This window comes from Xenopus tropicalis, chromosome 6 (assembly GCF_000004195.4).
Source record: "Xenopus tropicalis strain Nigerian chromosome 6, UCB_Xtro_10.0, whole genome shotgun sequence".
Lineage (NCBI taxonomy): Eukaryota > Metazoa > Chordata > Amphibia > Anura > Pipidae > Xenopus > Xenopus tropicalis.
The window spans coordinates 25,974,275-25,997,723 of NC_030682.2; the positions used below are offsets into that span (position 1 = coordinate 25,974,275).

A 23,449-nucleotide genomic window follows, 5' to 3' on the forward strand; every position below is an offset into this window, starting at 1 on the left:
AGCACAATTTCTAAGAATATTTTCCAGGATATTTATGGCTTGTGTGTTTTTAGACGACTCGCTTATATATATATAGTAAATATTACACATATACACACACAGATATCCTTACACGCTCCAGGAAATACAAATCCTGCCTTTTACTCTTTCATTTTAGAATATGTTTTGGTATATTCTGTATGATTCCTCTTGTATTGGCAAAATAAAAGAATAATCCAGATAAATGTGTTATGATGGTGTTTCTTTTGAAGAGTTCCTCGGGCACAGACTTTGTTCACTTGTGTTGGGTCATTAGTTTCCAAATCAAAAGCGGCTCAGAGACAAAATGTACCTGCTATCTATAGCAATGCACAGTTCTTTAACAAGAAAGGATCTCGTTTAATGAAAAGCTCGGCATTGTGCTTAAAAGCTGAAATTGTTCCTCGACAAAACAGGAAAAATTTAGGCTAAAAAAAAGGATGAATATGTGTTCGATATAGTTATATATTCCTGTGTTGTCTGCTAGGGACCTCACGTCAGGATTCAGACTCAACTTATGTCCCACCAGGAGATGGGTAGCTGTCTTTTTTTTCTCATCCTTTATTTATATAGTCCCGGCACATTCTGCTGGGCAGAGCTTATAGATCATTCACCCTCCCAGTGGAGCTTACAGTCTAATCACACATAATAGGGTCAGTTTTAAACTGGAGGAAACCCACCCAGATATGGAGAACATTCAAGCTCCCTGTATATCAGTGATCCCCAACCAGTAGCTCGGGGGCAACATGTTGCTCCCCAACCCCTTGGATGTTGCTCTCAGTGCCCCCAAACCAGGGAGTTATTTTTGAATTCCTGACTTGGGGGCAAATTTTGGTTAAATAAAAACAAGATTTCCTACCAAATAAAGCCCCTGTAAGCTGATAGTGTGCATAGAGGCTGCCTAATAGCCAATCTTAGCCCTTATTTGGCTCCTCCATGAACTTTTATGGTGCTTGTGTTGCTCTCCATGTTTTTTTACATTTGGCTGTGGCTCACGAGTAAGAAAGTTTGGGGACTCCTGCTGTATATGGTGCCCTGGCTGGAAGCAAATCAAGGACCCCAGCCCTGCAAGCCAGTAATGCTAACCACTGAGCCACAGTGCTGGCCGAGGCTTAGGGACTGACTATGAAAACCACAACATGGGCTGTTGCACCCTCTGTACTGGACTGCAAGTTCTTTTAGCAGGAGGGTGTGGATCACATTTTATTATGGGCTACAAGACAACATGTCCAAGTATTATATCTATACTATTTAAACATCTTATAATAATAATAATAATAATAATAATAATAATAATAATAATAAAAAAACCCTTTTTTGTCTAAGATATGCTTTAACTTGTATTTTTTATTTTGAAACACCTTTTATTTAAAAATACAGTCGCCCAACCCCCAAGAAACAAATAGGGTTATGCAATAAAAGACAATAAAAAAAGACACCAATCAGCAGGGAGCATTTACGGGTTACCTGTTTAAAAGCAAACATCTTATTGGTTGCAAGAAAAATAAAGTAAAAAGTAAAAGAAAAAAAAAAACTACCGGTCACTGGCAACAGCAGTCCAACCCCCACCATACATTTTCCCACTTCTGACTTGCTAGCCTTTAGTACAACGTGCCCTGGAAGAGTTCTTACATCACCGTGTATATTTAATGTTCCAGTTAAAGTCAGAACACACCAGTCCCTGTCCCACATCATGTAACTGGTAACATCTCTGTGCGCTGACTGGGACACTGCCACTGCAAATGTTTGTTTTTCTCTGGCACTGCTAGAAAATCAGCCAAGTGGAAATGACGGCTAAGCAACCGAAAAGTCCAAAGTTCTGAGAGAGAGTAAACAGCTTGGATCAGTCGATCCGTGTACGACAGAGTCACTGCCACACATATTAGCCAGGAAAGTTCTCTACTTCTGTAGGGAGTTAAGGTGTATATAAAGGCAGGAATACAGCTGTATCAATGTATTATACTTTATTTAGATAGCACCAACATGTTCAGCAGCGCTTTACAGAGATTATACATTGTTCACATCAGTCCCTGACCCAGTGGAGCTTACAATCTAAGGTCCCTATCACATTCATACACAGCAGGGTAAGTTTTATTAGAAGCCAATTAACCTGTGTGGTTTTGGAGTGTGGGAGGAAACCCGAGTACCCGGAGGAAACCCACACAGACATGGGGAGAACATACAAACACCTTGCACACAGTCCCCTGGCCCTATTGTAAAATATAATAAAGTCACCTTGGAGTTCCACAACCACATGAAGATGTGCCTTTGGAGAAATGTTCTAATATCCTTACAGTTAAACCATGGGACCCATTATTTCTTATAACAAAGAAGCCCCGATGTGACACCTCTTTGCACAAACTGTTATTGTGTAATATATTTGCAGCTATTATCACTTTCCACTCCTGAGAGAGCAGGAACATTGATCTGATCGTACCTTTCACTTTCATTCCAAAGACATGAGAGAATATGGAACAAAGGCACATAAATAGCAAATGCTGCTGAGCAACATTCTAGTCCAAAGTGTATTTCATTTCACAGAGTTGCTCCCGTACAGTCTGTAGCTAGTTATGCTCCGATTTTCTATAGTAAATGCTCGTACTTACCTAGCCAGGTATTTTTAGCCAGTCATACAGCTGGCCAGTATTAACTACACAATGAAAAGTATTCAAATAACATGAAAACTAAGAAAAGTTTATTTTAAAGGAAAACAAAACCTAAAATCACTTGAGGTTCCAAGTTCTTATATACTACCCCCAGTCATTCCACTCGTGTACCTCCTACCCCAGGCTGGGGCTCCCCTTCTACACACTGCTGCCCATGTACTCCTTGGCCACCCTGGCTGAGCACAGAGCATTTCTTGCTGCCTATGCACCTATACAGAAGAGAGTGCAGGGGATGCCTGGAAAACTGGCAAAATAAGACGATTCACGGCACAAAGTACCCCAGGCAAATTCACTTTTTAAAAATATTATTTGCCTTCCTCTTCTGACTCAACAGCTTTCAAATGGGGGTCACTGTGTTTTTATTCTAGCCCTCTCCTATCCATCTGCCTCATTGCTAGGGTAAACTGGACCCTGGCAACTGCACTTCTGTAGATTCCAAAAGTTGCTGAACAACCCCCCCCCAAAAAAAAATGACTGAATAAAAACAGTCCTACAGACATGATCCTCAAATACCATTTCATACAAAGAACTTTGTGGGATTGAGGCCCAATTATTATGCATAACAGTACATTGTATGTATGTATGTGTGTATGTATGTATGTATATCTTTATTTATAAAGTGCTACTTATGTACGCAGCGCTGTACAGTAGAATACATTAATACAAACAAGGGGCTATTAAGATAACAGATAAATACAAAGTATAACAATAAACACAAATAAATAAAAGATACAGTTGCAATAAGATAAGAGTTAAAGACACAAAGAGGATGGAGGTCCCTGCCCCGTAGAGCTACATTGGTACAAAGTAGATTAAAACAGCGCTCTGCATTTTTTTTCTACATATTAAGAATTTCTGGAATTTCTCTTACTATAAATCAATATAAGGGAAAAGATGACAGTGAATTTGGGGGTTTATCTCACATGATCTTCCTTCTCCATGTAGCCATTGTCCCATTTAGAATGAGCACCATTGTCTGGTTTGTTCTGAACAATAATCGGCACAAGGAGATCTGAGCAGGTGATTGGTCTCCCAGGAGGAGGATCTATTGATGCCACATACTCCAATCCGATCTTTCAATTTATTTTTCTTCTGATGGGTTTTTGTTCCAATAAAAATTATTACTATGAACTATGATAATGAAGCTTTACGGTACTAGGGTATCAATACTAGCATTTATTAGAGCCATTTAGGCTAGTATGGCAATGGGACAATAGCAGCTTCTTATTGCCTGTAAATATGTAATAATAGTTCAAGTAAGTGCAAGTGACAAAGTAATTTATTCTACATTCCAACTAGTATTTACATTGTCTTTAAGGTTCCTATAAAAAACCTTCTTATTGTAGGCCACTGGATGAGCTTCTTGACATATATGGAAACCACCCATATATCCTTTCACCTGTATTAAGGTGGATCTCTGTGGATCAGGAAGAATTCAATCATCATTGTGCTGTCACATTTTCCTCGAGTGCTGAAGAGTTGCCCATGCCTCGCTTTCCACATTAAATTGCCTGACGAAACCCAGACTGCCTTCTTAATGACCAGCCTTAGTTACAGTTGGCTCAGGTTTCAAAGTCAAGCAGGTATTTATTCAACATCATTTCAGGACTGTATTAAACTCTCCGTGGTTTGGCTTAAACACATTTTCAGCCTAAGCACCTTCTATATGGAGACAATCCAAAGAGTGATGCACAAGGTTAGAAATGTCCCACCATGGCTATAAAGCGCTGACATCATTTACAGCCATGCTGGTGGGACAAAGTGGAGGAAACACAGATCATTCTCAGCCTTAACCTGTGAGATTCCATGAAGTGCAATAAAATGGTGTAATACATGGAGGGACCACTTTATTCCACTGCTACTATAGGCACCATCTCTCCCTACTATACCTGCTATCCCACAGCCCCAGTCCCTTCCCAGAGGCTATTATCCCCCCACTGCTACTATAGGCACCATCTCTCCCTACTATACCTGCTATCCCACAGCCGCAGTCCCTTCCCAGAGGCTATTATCCCCCCACTGCTACTATAGGCACCATCTCTCCCTACTATACCTGCTATCCCACAGCCACAGTCCCTTCCCAGAGGCTATTATCCCCCCACTGCTACTATAGGCACCATCTCTCCCTACTATACCTGCTATCCCACAGCCACAGTCCCTTCCCAGAGGCTATTATCCCCCCACTGCTACTATAGGCACCATCTCTCCCTACTATACCTGCTATCCCACAGCCACAGTCCCTTCCCAGAGGCTATTATCCCCCCACTGCTACTATAGGCACCATCTCTCCCTACTATACCTGCTATCCCACAGCCACAGTCCCTTCCCAGAGGCTATTATCCCCCCACTGCTACTATAGGCACCATCTCTCCCTACTATACCTGCTATCCCACAGCCACAGTCCCTTCCCAGAGGCTATTATCCCCCCACTGTTAATATAGGCACCATCTCTCCCTACTATACCTGCTATCCCACAGCCCCAGTCCCTTCCCAGAGGCTATTATCCCCCCACTGCTACTATAGGCACCATCTCTCCCTACTATACCTGCTATCCCACAGCCACAGTCCCTTCCCAGAGGCTATTATCCCCCCACTGCTACTATAGGCACCATCTCTCCCTACTATACCTGCTATCCCACAGCCCCAGTCCCTTCCCAGAGACTATTATCCCCCCACTGCTACTATAGGCACCATCTCTCCCTACTATACCTGCTATCCCACAGCCCCAGTCCCTTCCCAGAGGCTATTATCCCACTGCTACTATAGGCACCATCTCTCCCTACTATACCTGCTATCCCACAGCCCCAGTCCCTTCCCAGAGGCTATTATCCCCCCACTGCTACTATAGGCACCATCTCTCCCTACTATACCTGCTATCCCACAGCCCCAGTCCCTTCCCAGAGGCTATTATCCCACTGCTACTATAGGCACCATCTCTCCCTACTATACCTGCTATCCCACAGCCACAGTCCCTTCCCAGAGGCTATTATCCCCCACTGCTACTATAGGCACCATCTCTCCCTACTATACCTGCTATCCCACAGCCACAGTCCCTTCCCAGAGGCTATTATCCCACTGCTACTATAGGCACCATCTCTCCCTACTATACCTGATATCCCACAGCCACAGTCCCTTCCCAGAAGCTATTATCCCACTGCTACTATAGGCACCATCTCTCCCTACTATACCTGCTATCCCACAGCCCCAGTCCCTTCCCAGAGGCTATTATCCCCCCACTGCTACTATAGGCACCATCTCTCCCTACTATACCTGCTATCCCACAGCCACAGTCCCTTCCCAGAGGCTATTATCCCACTGCTACTGTAGGCACCATCTCTCCCTACTATACCTGCTATCCCACAGCCACAGTCCCTTCCCAGAGGCTATTATCCCACTGCTACTATAGGCACCATATCAAGCTACTATGCTTTCCCAGAGGCTACCTTGAGTGCTGCTGTGCTGCCTCACAGTCAACAGGTGAGGCATTGCTGAGCTTTACTACACAATTCCTTCCTAAAATTACTGCCCCGTGGGGCCTCAGTTTGTCACCTCCCCCCCCTTCAGACTCCCATTAAAAGTAACATGTACTGAACACATAATAGTTAAAAAATATTGAATGTAAGTCAACAACAAAGCTTTTATTGAACAAATTCTGTGTAGCTCAAATTGTCAGGAAGAGCGGCGGCTCTCACAGCATTACAGTCCCCGGCGCTATACAAGGACTTATTTCAAATAATTTAAAAACAGCTAAGTCTCACCACTCTAAGGGAGAAAAAAGCCCCTTAAATGTACTTGTTCAAGCAAGTATTGATCAGTTGTTTGCCAAAGAAATATCTTGAAGTCGAGATTAGGTGCAGGGCGCAGAGATCATTGTAATGAACAAAAGGGACTCAGTCACACAAACCGTATATTAAATAAAGTGCCGACATCAGACTGAGAGGGTGTGAGAAGCAGCGCTTGAGAAGGTCTGATTGCTACATGTTTAAGTGCTGAAACACTTCATTCCTGACAGGGATACAAGAAGTTTATATTTAGCTTTAAACATTAAACCAGCAGCCGCACAAGAAACCTCGGAGACCCTGTGGCTGGGCAATTCATTTGCTTCTATTCCAGTCTTGGCCATGTGTGCTATACACTTGCCAGCCAGGATCCTCTTCTATCAGATTAACCCTTTGGGCACAATGAGGGAGACGGCCGGGGCAATGTCAGCAGCCGGGGGAATGTCCCCTGTTTAATAATCATAACATGGTTTATAAAGAACTATCACACTTGTGTTTGCCCTGATTAATGTAAGCTTTATTATTCTAACCCCCACTTGCCTTCAGATAGAAGATATTGCAGTGCTGGGGTATTGAGTTCAATTATCTGCAAGGAGTTTGTATGGCTCATTTACTATGAGGGGGGCAAGGGGATTTTTGGATTAAATGTCACCCTAAAGTTGCACCTACCACTAAAATGTCAGGGGAAGCTCCGAGTAGTCAATGCGACATAGGGTGCAATTTACATTTGCAATGGACAGGAGACATATGTTTCCTTTATGGGTCTTGCCCGCCTATGATCCGCCTCCTGCCCGCCTATTAACCCCCTCCCAGTTCCACCCATTTCCCCTCATGTTTTCTTCAATGCGGCCTCAATTACATCTGACTTTGACCCCAACTGTGTTATGGCATAGCTCCAAACTGTCCCAGTTTTGGGGGACAGTCCCTCTTGACAGCTCAACCCTTCTTACTGAAAAGTCCCTCATTTTCCTTTGATCTCCTGCACTGAAGGCTAAAAAAGATACAAATTTAATTAAACAGTAGCTTTTGGCAGAGAGCCCAGAAAGTTAACAAGCTTCAGCTGCACTGAGATACAATTGTAACTAATAAGCTAAACAGGTCTTTTGGGGGAACGGAGACTTAAAGGGCCAAACAGGTGACAACCTAACCTACTTGTATGTGTGTGGTGTGTAAATCTGAAAGAGTCAATAGACTGTAAGCTCCATGAGCATATGTGACTAATGAACAATCTCTGTAAACACTGTGTAATATATCAGTGCTATATAAAGGATAATAATAACAAAAATAAGGCTGCAATACCAACTTATAGGTTAGAGCTCATTCATAGAACTGCTATACCAACTTATAGGTACAGTAGCTTCCCAAATGTGGAACCTGTTGGTAACATACCAAGCCATGGCAGTGAATGCTGATGAGCAGTTCAGCAAGCCCATTCTGCACCTACAGCACCCAGAGCACAATGAGAATGTACAGTATCCAAGATGACAAGATGAGAACATTATGGCAAACAGGGCAACACAACATGGATCATAAAATTTCTGCTATGCCAGGTCGGAACAAGCAAACCAAGAAGGACACTTTTAGTCTTTTGTCATGTTTTGGCTTATAAACATAACTAGATTTTAACAGGAAGGAAACAGACAATAAGCCAGGAGGCCAAGAGTAATGAAATCAATGTATGTGAAGTTGTTATGTTGGGCTGCACTACATCCACATACAGTACATAGAATAAAAACCCACACTAACCTACCTAAGTAAGGGGTTAATGTAATCTCGTTCCCCATATACACTGGCTAACATTCTACTAACCAAGCACTTACTCCATCTGACAGTGCTTGAAGACACTGCCACTAATCCATTTCAGAGATAATAAACTGTACTCCTACTTTAGCCTCTCTCATTCACTCTCTCCTAGCATGTTGCTTAGCAGATTGTCAGAAATAATCCTTTTTGACAAAATACTTTATATGTGCCTCACCCTCCCTCACAGATGGTCATTTATCATTGAGGTGCCATGTAAATATTTGTGCAAAATGTTATTTTCACACTGAGTTCTCCTTTCCCCTGAAAGTTTGATTTTCTCCAGGGAATCTTCCCTGACACCAACGTGTAGGTAGGGGAACGTGGCTAGTAAGGTGGTCTGGGGGATATTCCCGTGTAAGTGAAGATGGATACAACATACTTCCAAAATAAGAAGAATAACCATCCTTTCCTCTATATATCAATCAACCCACCATTCAATGTACAGATCCAACCCCCAGTTTGTACCATTACTGACTCAATGAAACAGCCTCATACTTTATCCGTTAATATTATGGTTTTAACGTCCCCTTCATCTGCTGTAAGTTTGTTCCATAAGAGTTATAGTTTGGGTAAGAAGTGATACATTTTTGCTGAGGTGCAATTTTAGCTACGGAGCAGATAACTCTGGCCTAGCACTTTCCGTCCTCCGACCTGTCAACTCTGACTAATCTTAGGATTTGTAGGAGGCTTCAATTATATTTTAATAAAATGCTTCTCTGTGCATAGTCAGGTTTAATCATCTCTTCCAAGCTCTAAATATTGTTGGAGGGGCCTCTCCCAACCTGTCACCCAAGATATGCTTAAGTAATAACTTATAGGTTTATTTTATAATGAACAAACGTGGTTAAAATGCTGATGTCAGCGGGTTTACAAATGTGGCAACCTATCACATGGTGGCACTAACGATCCTACGACCAGAAAGCAAACTTACATAATACTGTGTGCCTATAGGGCACATAATGTTTGGATGGAACAGTATAACCCTTTTTAAAACATGGAGCTCTTGCCATGTTTTCATAGGCTTGATATGTAAGTCTCTGATATCACCAGATATGTGTGTAACTAGATATTACTTTGTCCCTCAGTAAAAACATCTTAACTCTCTCCTTCTCTGACCATATTAACACCACTGTCAAAACCTGTCACTTTTTCCTGCGCAATATTGCCAAAATCCGTCCCTTTCTTTCTACTGTAACAGCTAGGCTGCTCATGTATGCGCTCATCCTATCCCGACTTGACTATTGTAACCTGCTACTAGCCGGCCTCCCTAACTCCCATCTTTCCCCCCTACAGTCTATATTAAACACTGCTGCCAGAATTCTCCTCCTCTCATCCAGGAGAGTTCAGGCCCTTCCCCTGCTAAAGTCCTTATCATGGCTTCCTATTAAACAAAGAATATCTTACAAACTCCTTCTCCTAACCTTCAAAGCCCTCCATTCCTCTGCTCCTCACTACATCTCTTCCCTTGTGTCTCCGTATGTTCCTGGCCGACTCCTTCGTTCCTCGCAGAGCAATCGCTTGGTTGCGCCCCCCACTACTACTGCTGTTTCCCGCCTTAAACCTTTCTGCCTTGCTGCCCCTTACATTGGGAATGCCCTCCCTGATTTCCTCCGGAGAGAATCCTCCCTCAGTCTTTTTAAAACTAAACTTAAAGACTCCCTCTTGGAGCACTCGCACAGCCCCTGATCTGGGAACTGGCACTTATATTGTACTGTCACCCACTGTGACCTACAGCACTTATATTTGCCTATTTGTGCCTGTTAGTTACCCTCCCATATAGATTGTACATGTAGATTTGTCCTCTTGTGTCTTTGAGTCTTATCTTATTGCAACTGTATCTTTTATTTATTTGTATTTATTGTTATACTACTGTATTTTTCTATTATTATCTTAATAACCCGCTGTTTATATTAATGTATTCTACTGTACAGCACTAAGTACATAAGTAGCACTTTATAAATAAAGATATACATATATACATCTCCCTGCATCCATGTTGCAAAATAATAAGTCAAGGGTTCTATAGACTACTGGGCCCCCCAGAGACATTCACATGGTTCACCTCTTATATTTTCTTTTCAACTCATTTAACCTCTGCAATGTTCCCGTCATTGAACTAACTGATGAACCTGCAAGCCTCAGTCTTAAAGGGGTCATATATGCGCAGACCTGGCAGTTGTCCAACTGATCAGCCTGTAGGCCAAAGCTCTGAATATTGTACTATTTGTACATAGGATTGCCCTGAATGTGAGTGGAACTAAGGAGGAGCTCTCTTCTCACTTCCACATCTGCCATTGCATTAGCACATGTAGTTATGGGTTTGTACACTCTCACTTCAACGTGACAGGATTGCTGGATGGCAACAGCCTACCCAAGGCCCACCCAAGATCCCATACATGTCTAGATGACCAGGCAGTGTAGTCAGGACAGGACAACTACACAATAAAATCAGATCCATCTCTGAGGAGACAAAGAGAGATGGACAGATTACAATGGGGATTTTATGGCTCCTAATATCACTGGGATTCTTAGGGTGCTGCCGTTGCTCACCTAGCAAATTGCCTGATCTGCTTCAAACAGTTTCTTGTACAGTATTGAGGTTTATAGCCACTTTAATCACCAATAAATGTGAAGCAAATCATTAAACCCTAAGTTGTTTTCTCCAGTAAAACAGTATTAAAGATACATTGTGCAAACTTCCGTGAAAACAGGGTCTCGGTAGGTAAATTGCCATAAATGCTAAGCATGATTGCTTGGTTTTAAGTCATTCATTTTCATTTGCAAACACGGGAGTGCTCTATAATTACTCATCAAGGGTTTCTCACTGATCAGTTTGCTTTTCATTGTAGATATGTCATAGTTAAGTGTCAGGGTCTGGGCAAAGCAGACTTTGTGCGACTTCAATTTTTCATATAAAAAGGTCGATAGAACCAATAGTAGTCCAGATGCTTGTGGGCAACAACAGCTTAAGGGCCACAGGCTGGTTAACATAATGTACTTTCTGTCCCACTCAAGTCTTTTCCCCATATGTAATAAAAGACCAGAACCAGTAACCAATAGCAACCAATAAGATATATAGCAAAAAAGGGAAAGTTGTGCTCAACCCCTACATTTGAAACCATTAGGCGTGGGTGCAATGAGGTTGTGACCACAAAATTCATATAGACAGAGACAAGAGATCCTCTGCACTCACCCATCATCAATATATATATAGGATAGTAAGACATTCTGTGCATTAATCTACCAAGCAATGCCATCCCCTTCAAGCAAAACAGGAATTGTGTGTCCATATATTGCAATATACAATATACAGTACTTCAAGCTGGCCAACTAGATCAAAGTCATCCCTTCTGGCCAGTCCTACACTGACTTATGCGATTCATTAAGAATTCTACTGCTTCAATATACATTTAGTAAAGGGACTAAGTTATACCTGCAACTTACTTGCTTTCAAGGTTAAAACCCACAAATCGCACAAGTCAGTGATAGTAGTGATGTGCGGGCTGGCCCGATACCCGCGTGACCCGGTTGGGCAGGGAGCAGCAGGTTAGGGTCACTAGTGACCAATAAATGCTTCCTGCTGATTGGCTGCTATGGGTTACTGCTCCAGGGCAAAATTTTGTGTCTTTTATTACATACACCTGGACTGACCCTTTGCCCCAATGTCAGAAATCAGGAAGAAAATTTGTGCTGTTCTTCACATCTACAACAACCAGTATGGACTCCAAATCAGGTGTGGGACCCATATACATTGGCCCTTTTTGGATGCTCTAAGTAAACTCTGTTGAAACTGAATATTCCCTTTTTGATTAAAGTTCTATCACTTTCAAAGTCACCTTATTCTAAAGACATGCAGACTCCCGACAAGGGTGTGGGTGGATCCAGGAAAAATGGCCTCCCCCATTCTAATAACAATCATCATATACACGAAGCCCTAAATTGGAAACAATTTACACGTATAATTGCTAGTAAAACAAACTCGTTTGCTTAAATGTGCCTAATTGTTTAAGTGTTTTGACTCTTTTCGTTGATGATATCATTCCCTAGATGTAAATGCATTATTTTATTGTGGTACGACCGGTATCCCTCCCCGCTGTCTTTCTACCTTCACTTGCCCAGGGAGTGATGAATCAAACTGCTAAGAAAATACCTTTTAAAGTTCCAAAAACTTTTATAAATATGTGTAAGATACGCGCTGGTTTGTTTTCCATTCTTCATTATCCTCTGAAGTTCTGTAGCCACAAGGAAGTAAGTGGTTTCTTGTGATTACACAAGGAGTTGGAAAAACATAACCCTTGGGTCGAGGCATAATAAGCCAGTGAATAAAAGTGCGCTTTGTGCTCCGGGATTATGGAATGCAGCATTGGGAATGCCATTGCCTGAGAGGGGGGAATTTGTTCATTAGAAACCCCCGCAGGAGCATGTGCTCTCCCAACGCAAGAAAAACCTCTCCTAACAGCCTGATTTGGGAAGATTTCACATTCCAAATGACTTTGTTGCTCGGAATTTAAGAAAATGAATGGCTATGTAAAAGATTACAGGTTAGGAGGCCTTAAAATATCACACCGCTAAGCAGCTTTGGCAATACTGTTTGTCCTTTCCATAGAAGCCACTGCCCCCTCTCCTCCCAACATTTATATTAATACATTTTTCATTTCAGTATGTGATCAATACAGTATGAAGTGTAGTGTATCTTTTATTTCTCAATTTATATCTATGGCAAATAATACAAAGTTAGAAAATACTGTGAACTCATTGTTTTAGAATTTGTGCAAGGCAAGGTAAATTCATTCCAGCAAATTGGCTCAGTGTGACTAATTCCCTTTTATTCCCTTTATCATCTGTAATAATAAGTAGCTCATCAAGTACTCTGGGCAAATACCTAGCCATTACTGCTTGAGGTGATGGGTGGGGTAGAATACCAGGGACACATTGGGAAAATGTTTGTTTGGAGAGGTTACCAAAAGAAGGGCTTCCATTAGAGAACTAGTTATATATATATATATATATATATACACACATATATACAGAATAGCTGGTCACATTGTGGGGGATGAAGCCCCCCTAAATCTTCTATATTCTATGATGTTGGGGTGGCATTTTGTTCCATTACATATTTGTATATCTTTTCTTTCTAAGATCTTAGAGGCCATTTACCAATGTATTAAAATACATATAAAATCATTTTTAAAGGAGAAGATACTAGTACAGGTCTTGAAATATGTGGGACCAGAATCAAGAGGTAAAGAGCACCAAGAGACGGCACTTGGAAGGACAGTTGACCTGGCTGATAAGACACATAAATGAAGCATGATAGATTGGTGTGATAGAGTTGGGTGAAGACACACAGAGCTACTAGTAGCAGCTAATTGTTGTGGCTACTAAAATAGACAATGCTGATCATTTACTGATAATTGTCTCTACATGTGTTTTAGCAGAGGCAATTCTCAGTATTGTCTATGGCAGGGTATTTTCTGTTTAGTAGCCATGAAAAAGTAGCTGCTACTAGTAGCTCCGTGTGTCTTCACCCTAAATGCTCCTAAAATAGTTGCCCCATTCCCAATAAACTGTGCCAAGATGTGGCATCATTAGGGTGCTCTTAAACAGGCAGGTCTGGCATATGTCAATCTAAAATGACCCTTTGGCTAGTAAGGTCCTGAAATTAGCACCGATTTGGATAGAAACTGCTTAATTTAGGGAACTGGTAAAACCGGAACAAAAGTAAAAAACAAATATATACCTGCTATGGGGGGAGTACTGTTACACCCTTGTGTTTGTGAATGGTTAAAGCGCATCTGGTCTGGTCCTGCACTTTCTCTGTGAGGGAATTGTATATACAGCAGCAGGAAAGGGAATATTAAGCGTGCAGAGACAACCTGCTGTGTGCCTATTTGCTGATTTAGTATGTATATGACATGAGTGTGCCGGCACAACAAGAAATAATTGCCCTCGCTGAAAGGAAACAAGATGTCAAACATATTCTTACCTTTCAGACTACAGAGATCCCAGCTCAGGAGTCCCAGAGCCGAGCTGACAGCACATTAGCTAAGGATGAAGTGAGCAGAGTGGTGTCTCAGCTCATTTGTGAGATCTAACCCAGCAATGTAACCGAGCTCACACAGCCCTGCTACAATCCTGCTGCTCTTCCCCGCGCTATGACTTCAGCTGGAGCCACGGGGCATTTAAACCTGGGCACAGGGAGTGCAGGCAGCGCTCAGCAGAGTAGGTGTTTCCTCGCCCTGTGCGTGCTTCTGAGTTGCAGCCAGGAGCCCCAGCAAGGACACATGTGATGTTTATAAATACAACACATATCGTGTTATTGTAACCTCTCAATGACAAGGAAAAGCGAATGAAGAGCAGCATGAAGGATCACTATTTCATGGCTCAAAAATTTAGCACGCACCACATGTGACGTTTCAGAATCTCCTGTTTTTTCTAGCGGGCGTCCAAACAAAGCACCATATCTAAATGTAAAAGCCAGTCCCATGAAGTATTATTCTCACAGGGCCCAGATTAAATGGGTTGTTCACTTTTGAGGTGCTATACTGAGACAGTTTGCATTTGGTCTTCTTTTTTTATTATTTGCGTTTTTTGAATTATTTTGCTTTTTGTTCAGCAGCTCTCCAGTTTGGGACTTTGGCTGCAATCTGGTTGCTAAGGTCCAATTTAACCTAGCAACCAGGCAGTGGTTTGAAAGAGAGTCAAAAGGAAAAAAGAAAAAGTGATCCAGAGAATAAATACCTTTGCACCACCCCCTGGTATACCAATTCTTATAAGCAATAGAATAAAACTTAACCTTTAGCTTGTGGGACATACTTTTTTTACTTTATTTATTAAAGGTAAAGTTTTAATTTATTGCTTATGAGGTCTTAGAATTGGCATACCAGGGGGGGGGGTGCAAAGGTATTTATTCCCCGGATCACTTTTTCTTTTTTTTCCTTTGACTAATCGTTTGATTATGCACACCCCAGGGCAACCACTAGAATAATAGAGAGACAGTGCACTCCTACGTTACTTTTTTGGGTTTGAAAGAGAGAGACAGGAATATGAATACACGGGGGCTTAAAAAAAGTAACAATAACAATAAAATTGTAGCCTCACGGAGCAATAGTTGTGGGGGCTGCTGGGGTCAGTGACCCCCATTCGAAAGCTATATTTCAAAAACTATAAAAAATACAAAATGAAAGAATAGACCATTCTATAACATAATAAAAGTTAACCTGAAGGTATACCACCCCTTTAACTGAGACTAGGGACAGCTTTTCTGGAGATAAAACACCAACCTTCTTATACACATAGTCTTTCTTCTCTATAAATAACAATTGCATGTAAGTGTCACTGTTATTGCCAGGTAGCAACCCTTGATTCAATGCCATTATCATCATTTCCATTCTGATTTGCTTCTGAAGGTGGGGTATCTTTTCTAAAAAAGGAGCGCCATTGTAGCTATGGATGTTGCCATGCAGGTTTACTTCTACAGTAAATATCTGCAAACCCACACTGAATACAGTCACTTAACAATGAATATGAGAAGGTTTGAATAAAACAAAGGTCAACCGTTACTCCCAGCTGTCTCTACACCCACACTCTGAAAACAACATTACAAAGCATAACTGGACTAGGAGATCTGTAAATATTGGTACAAGGAAAATCTGACTGCTTATAACATCTTTTTTATTTACTGATTTTCTGGTCAGGAAACATTATGTCAGAATATCTGTAAGTAATCTCTTAAGAATCAAAGAATCAAAGTACAGTAAAGTAAGGTCAGAGAAGTCACCCAGTTTATTAATTATTATTAAATTATTAGTGCTATTATTGGTTCCCTAAAATGTCCCCAGGATCTTTGGAACACTGGCAGAAGATTTATCACAACTCGCTCTTATAGTGCCTTTCATGTGTATGGGACCTGTTATCCAGAATGCTCGGGACCTGGGGTTTTCCAGATAAGGGATCTTCCTGTAATTTGGATCTCCACAATTAAAGTCTGCTAAAAGTCATTTAAATATTGAATAACCCAATAGGACTGTTCTGCCCCCAATAAGGGGTAATTATATCTTAGTTGGGATCAAGTACAGGTACTGTTTTATTATTACAGAGAAAAGGGAATCATTTAACCATTAAATAAACCCAATAGGGCTGTTCTGCCCCCAATAAGGGGTAATTATATCTTAGTTGGGATCAAGTACAGGTACTGTTTTATTATTACAGAGAAAAGGGAATCATTTAACCATTAAATAAACCCAATAGGGCTGTTCTGTCCCCAATAAGGGGTAATTATATCTTAGTTGGGATCAAGTACAGGTACTGTTTTATTATTACAGAGAAAAGGAAATCAGTTTAAAAATTCTGAATTATTTGATTAAAATGGAATCTATGGGAGACTGGCTTTCCGTAATTTGGAGCTTTCTGGATAATGGGTTTCCGGATAAGGGATACTAAATAATTACTCCCATGAAGACCTTTATCCTTTGAATGTGCAGCTCTAGCGGAAGCTGGTAGTAATAAGTGAATTAGCTATTACCCATTCCCCTGCCTGAGCATGTGTTGTGAGCAGTGTGTGACTATTCCCTGGGCATAGATGCACAAAGCAGCAGGCAGTTAAGGGAATCATTTTTAAAAATTAGAATTATTTGCTTATAATGGAATCTATGGGAGATGGCCTTTCCATAATTCGGAACTTTCTGGATAATGGGTTTCCAGATAAGGGATCCCATACCTGTATCAAAAATCGCACAGAACATTTCCTATTTGAGATGTCTTTTGAGACTGTAGAACTTTACCTAAAGTAGTAGTATCGCTTAGTATTTAATTAATGCATATGCCCTTCTATAGAGCAGCACTGTGGAATATGTTGGTGTTAGTATGAGTAGTAATAATAATAATAATAATGATATTTATATTAATCCATTCTTGCTTCTGTTTAAGAACGGAACCCAAACCTACCCGGTATCTCATACATATTCCATTGGTAAATACCCAATGGTTTTTATTATTTTCTCTCTGCTCTTTAGTTCTCCCACAACAGATTTCCTGCTTTGCTCCAAGTGTTAGTGCTCCCTCTCCTACACTTATCTATAAGATCATGTTCAATTCCCTCCGCCTGCTAATTCAGGGAAGTATTATTACAATCTGCAAGGAGTCCCACTGGAAACTGACCTTTACCTTTCCTATCTGTCAACCAGCTAACAGCTAATCCTCCACATTAAGGGCCTCTGCTGCTTTCAGAATTAATAGAGACATAAACGATCAGGTAGGAACGCAGAGATTTCTGTATTTCCAACGGCTTGTACCAGAACCTTAATGTCTTCATCTGAAACATTTTCACTCTCACATTAAAAACAGAGAACGAGAGACTAATGGGGTTGAATAGCCGGGGATATTTTACATTGACATTTACATTTTCCTTTTTTTACTCGCATACTGGAGATACAATGAAATTAAAAGATGCAGGGAATTCTAATGCCCAAAGTACCACTGAGTAAGAATATGTTGTTAGGCAATAAATGAAGGAATAAACAAACAAGTGCTACGGATCACAAGTGTGTGCAAGCTGGTGTCACTACAAGAAAAAGAATTATTAGGAATAATGGATATAGCAATATTATTACTAGTGTTTATAGAGGGCTTTATAAAAGTAAGGGGATATGTATATATATATATATATATATATATATATATATATACATATATATATCATAATTGAATAACTACAACTGCTTATTGTAAGGAGACAATAGGAGGAGGGCCCTGCTTATAAGAGCTTACAATCTAAAAAAGAGACTTAACATGGGGCAACCAACAGGGTAAGACAGGGGTGTGCAGGGTCCATTGGGCTGCTGCCCAAGTGGCCCCCACACCCCTCAATGGGTCCCTGGAGCCCGCCCAACCCCCTCCCCCCTGAGCGCATATACATTATACTTATCATTGGTACGATAGAGGGAGGGAGATAAGCAGGGGAATGCCAGCGCAGATTGGGTCTGGGTCGGTAGGGCCCACAACAAGGGCCGGAGCCCAATGGGTTTCTTCCCGGTGCACGTCCTGGTGGCCAGTGTGGCTATAAAGGTCCTGTTAGTCAAGATATTAGTGGCAAGTGCAGGGTGAATAATGGTTATCTGCCATCCCTGGTAAACTGCCTTATTACACTGCCGCCTAAGGTTCTCACATTGCCTCAGGGCAGTTGGGGCCCTTGATAAGTTGAAGGGTCCACTTAGACAGGGGAAGCCTGCAAAGCAATTTCACAGTATTCTCCCCAGGATATAACAAGGCCATTTTGATCATCTCTTGTGTGAGGAAGAGTTGTATATGGGAAATGTGAATTTGCATTTACATATGGGGAATAAATGAGAGGGCAGAGCCAAAGGTGACTTCTAAGCAGCAGACTTGGGGAACTTGAGATGGTTGTTTTCTACACGGATATCAGGCAGGGGAACAAATGTGGAAGGTGGGAAGATAACTATTTCAATTTTTTCCATTTTGATTTTTAGGCAATGAGGGGTAATACCAGTGTATCAGTAATTAGATATAGTATACACCCCCTCTATTCAGAAGTCATTTAGTCCGAGGGGGATTTTACCTTCGAACATTGACAGTAAGGGTACTGGGAGGGAGGAGCTGATGGTGTAGAAAGGAATAAAGCACAATATGGCACCACAGATTAAAAAACACATTTTTAATCAATTCAAATCAAATTCAATGAAAACGCTGTTATTTGTCCTGCTAAAAACCATAACTTACTACTCAGCAGATTCCTTAAAAGCTCTCCTTAAATATCACTTGGATGTTTGGAGACACCGGGGCTTTCCAGCATTTGTTTACAGATGACAGTTTATTTTATTATAACTTCTATGACTAAAGCTTTTGGCACGAGGTCAGTAACAGGATCTTATGGGGCATCCTGAGCAGCCGTAACATTATACATAATATACCCTCACAGATTATATTGCTTTCTATTCTATTTTCAAAATCAATCAGTTACCCACATGGATCATAAATTACTAAAGGAACTTTCAGTGCAAAAAAACGGAAAACTAGTATCTACTGGCTGAGAATGTAATAGTTATAGCTATAATTCTCTGTTCTTGTATCCTATTCTGTCTGTTGCTATGATTATGTACCAACATATACTGTAATACACTCCAATTCTAGTGACTCTGAGGAACCAACCAATAGGAAGTATTTACTGATCTGGTTGCTGTTGCTACCTAGAACTGGAAAAAAATTGTACTTATTAAAGGCTTGTTTTGGTATATTGTATTCTGAGACAATTTGCAATTGGTCCTTTTTTATTATTTGTGCTTTTTTTTTTTTTTTAAATTATTTGGCTTTTTTGCTCAGCAGCTATCCAGTCTGGAATTTTAGCAGCTATCTGGTTACTAGGGTCCAAATTACTCTAATAACAAGGCAGTGGTTTGAAACTGGGATATGAATAGGAAAGGACCAACAGAAATATGTGTAATTAAAAGTAACAATAACAATAAAATTGAAGCCTCAAAGAGCAATAGTTTTTGGCTGCCGGGGTCAGTGTCCTACAATTTAAAGCTGGAAAGAGTCAGAAGTGAACATAAACCACATAATTCAAAAACTATAAAAAACAAAGACCAACTGAAAAGAATTGGCCATTCTATAACAAGTTAACTTAGAGGTGAACCGTCCCTTTAGCTTGCCCCTATGGGCATCATTAAGGGTGTTTGGATGAACCCCATTGGCTACTAAATTACTGATGATAGATATAAAGCTTTGAGTGAGCACTGAGTTAATGGACAGGGGAATGTGAGTACAACTCCTGGCAGCATTGTAACTATAGTCCCACAGGGGATCAGGACTGGGTGGGGGTCTAACCCCCTGTAATTACAGTAGTTGCACCACTGCTTGCTGTCCCCTAGGTATTCTGAGCCTAAAACACGGACAACAAGCCCAACGCCAAGGAAAAACATGGTCTTCCATAATATAAGGTGGTCACACGTGGCAAAATGAATCTGCTCGGTGAACTTGTTGAACAGATGAGTCCTAAATGCACATAAGCACCACAGTCACCTTAATGGCAAAGTGAATAAAAACAAGCACGCATATAATTGATTGATGTTCAGAGGCAGAGACAGGATCATCGGTCTACGAGGCAAAGCAAGACAGACAAACAATTCTGCCCTTTAAAGCAGGTGAAATACAGCCGTAATAAATAAAACCTGAGAAGGATGGATTGCTCAACGCTCACTAATAGGCTTATGATACGGAGCAGTCCATCACAGGCAGCATGGCAATGATTACTTCATACACCTGTTCCTTTAGAGAGAATAAATGCTCTTAAAGGCATATATACTGCATCCCACCTTTAGCCATGGCTTAAAGAGGATATAAAAAATCCACTAACTCTTTATTCTGACAGATGTGTATATATTTACAATGTATTTGGGAGTTTCTCAACCTAACAATTTTTCTATGGCTGCAACCAACACACTCCTGCTGTGAGTCCCAGACAGATCTCCCTGCTTGTACCGGCTGATTGCAGCAAGAGGCAGACATTTGCCCCATACTACTGACACACAACATGGTTAGCTTGTTTGCTGTAGGTTGAGTGCAAAAAATCTCAAAAATGATAACAAACCAATCATAAAAATCTACGTGAAACAAAATGATGAAGCATCCACTACAGTTTGCTTATATCAGTAACAGTTTCCCGTTAATTCTGCAAGATCTGAAACAGAGCAGATTTTAGACATGCCTCGGTTCAAACAAAAAATACATGCAAATGCTCAACAAAGTCCAATTAAAAGGCCTTGAAAAATGAGTGGAGCCTTAATAAATTAACCCCACAGTGATTGTGCAGCAGGAAACTTGGCCTCCCCCGAAACAGGAGATCACCTGCTATATGTAATGAGCTCTTCTTCTATTGGTAACCCAAACATCTCCATATCCTCCTCTGGAAAGCTACGTCTTCTTCCCTCCTGGGCCCCAGCGAGCCATTGGGTGTTCTGCCTGTAATGTTAGGCCTGTGTGCCCATCTATCTCATAGAACTAGTCCCATTGTGCTGGTTGTTTGTACCCTGGGCCCTGTATAAAGTAAGAATGACCTATATCTACTCTGTCTAATGATTTATATTGTCAGCAATTATGTAAGGCATATCCAAGCAGCTGGTTTTGCCTACGGCTCCCTCTTTTCCCACTGCTGGGCATTTGGTATCAACCATTTTTTCCTCCAGTTTCCAGGAACTCCATTTTCCCAGGATTCATAACTGGAAAACAGATTTCTGAGGCAGGGATCTGCCATCTGTGAGATAACAGATAATAATCACCTTAAGTGCTGGGATTCCTCAGTTTAATTCCCAAGGAAGTTATTTGTTCTCCTCGTGTTTGTGTGACTTTCCTCCCACACTCCAACACCTTATGGCCAGAGAGATGAGGCTCTTGCCTACAGATTTCTGCTTTTCTTTTGAATTTTATCTCAAACACTTTGATCAAAGCCCCCTTTGACCTATAGCTGTGATTATTTACTGCTCACTTGCTACAAAGGCTCCTCATTGCATGCAGAACCTTACTATGGAATGTGTAAACAGACAGGAGGCAGTCAGTAAAGGGTTAAGGGTGAAGACACACAGAGACTTAGTAGCAGCTACTTGTCACTGCTAATAAATGCCAGAAAATACCCTGCCATAGACAATACTGAGAATTACCTCTGCTAAAATGCACATGGAGACAATTATCAGTAAATTATCAGCATTTTGTAGCTGTGACAATTAGATGCTACAAAGTAGCTCCTCATGTCTCCACCTTTAGCCCTAAGGGCTCTGGCACACTTGCGAGTCTTTTTCGGCGATTTCCCGAAATCGCCCCGCCGCGTCTGCCATCCCGCCGGCGACTTACATGTTCGCCGGTGGGATGGCAGGGGGAAGGCAACTCGGGGAGATTAGTTGCCCGCGAACAGGGAGTTTCGCTGCGGGCGACTAATCTCCCCGTGTGCCAGAGCCCTAATACCACAAGAACCCTCCGAGCAGGGACACCAATAGCAGAGCCTCTTTTGGATGACAATCAAGGGTTGTCTGGGCACATCTCATTAAAGTGGTCTGTATAAAGTAATAAAAACCTTAATGCAGACATCCGGAGACTCCAGAGATATTGAAGGTTGTTTTGCAGAATTCAACTTCAAATTTCACCCTATTTGGCCTTTAGGCCACTACTTTGGGCCTTCCTAAAGCTATCCATACATGTGCAGTATTGTACAAAATGAAGCGTGATTAGTGATGCATGTATTGTGGCCCACCAATTCCAGCCGATATCCATGCATTGTGCATAATGCTTATTTCTGGAATTGGGCAGATTTGAACAGTTCATCTGCTGATGCACCATGTTGGCCTGTTAATGGCGGATTGGCTGATCAGGGAAGTGAAACAGAGCCGCAATTCCTATTTACTTTACTTACTATTCTGCTGTTCCCATGATTCATGCTCTTTGCATGATCAGAACAATAGGAAAATTGCCATACCATGTGTGCCCCCCTTGTACACATTCGTGTGTTTGACCCCCTAACTCATGGTGTAGGGAGTGTACAGTGGCTGCCTTGATGGGACTGGTCCCACAATTTAGGAACCACAACTAAAGAAATGGCATGCACATTTTTTATAACACTGGTAAGGGGATAATGGCCTGTTGGCCTCCTCTGTCAATATAAGTATCCAAATCACTGCTCAAAGATGTGCAAAGAGTAACTGGGAACATCCCCCCCATTGAACATCAGGTATTTGTGTTGTTCCCAGTTGCTCAAAGAGTAACTGGGAACATCCCCCCCATTGAACATCAGGTATTTGTGTTGTTACTCATGATTTATATGCACATTATTAAGCAACAAAGGCTGACCTGCAGGTGTACCATTTTGTAGCTGTGCTAGTGGAGGTACCAAGGAATTAAGAAGAAAAAGAAGCCCAGAAATGATTGTTTCCATTCCCTGACATACAGCAGTTATGTGCTATCTCAAATACAGCACAGCAAGTGACACAACTTATGACGACTGCCAATTCTAGGTTCTATTGTTGCTGTTTTTTGGGGACGTCCCACAGATAACAAATCTGGCTTGCAGTTAGCCTAAACCCGAAGAAGAGTAATTAATGCAAAATGTTTTTGGTGTAGCAATATCCAAGCCTATCTGCACATTTTGCTTTGGTGTTCCAGGCAAAACGAGTTCATGCTGTA

The 23,449-nt window shown here is 41.4% G+C and overlaps 1 protein-coding gene across 16 annotated transcripts in view; it reads right to left on the reverse strand.

The window, feature by feature from the left end:
- The window catches only part of kiaa1217 (sickle tail protein homolog), a 255,530-nt gene that overhangs the window by 35,385 nt on the left and 196,696 nt on the right, over positions 1–23,449 (reverse strand). The window contains exon 1 of one of the 16 annotated variants that reach the window (XM_031903539.1): positions 14,253–14,342. The exons of the other annotated variants lie outside the window; for them this stretch is intronic. The gene's annotated coding sequence lies outside the window, so the exon portion shown is untranslated. Of the gene's footprint in view, positions 1–14,252; positions 14,343–23,449 lie in introns of those variants that run through there. 16 annotated transcript variants of the gene reach the window in all.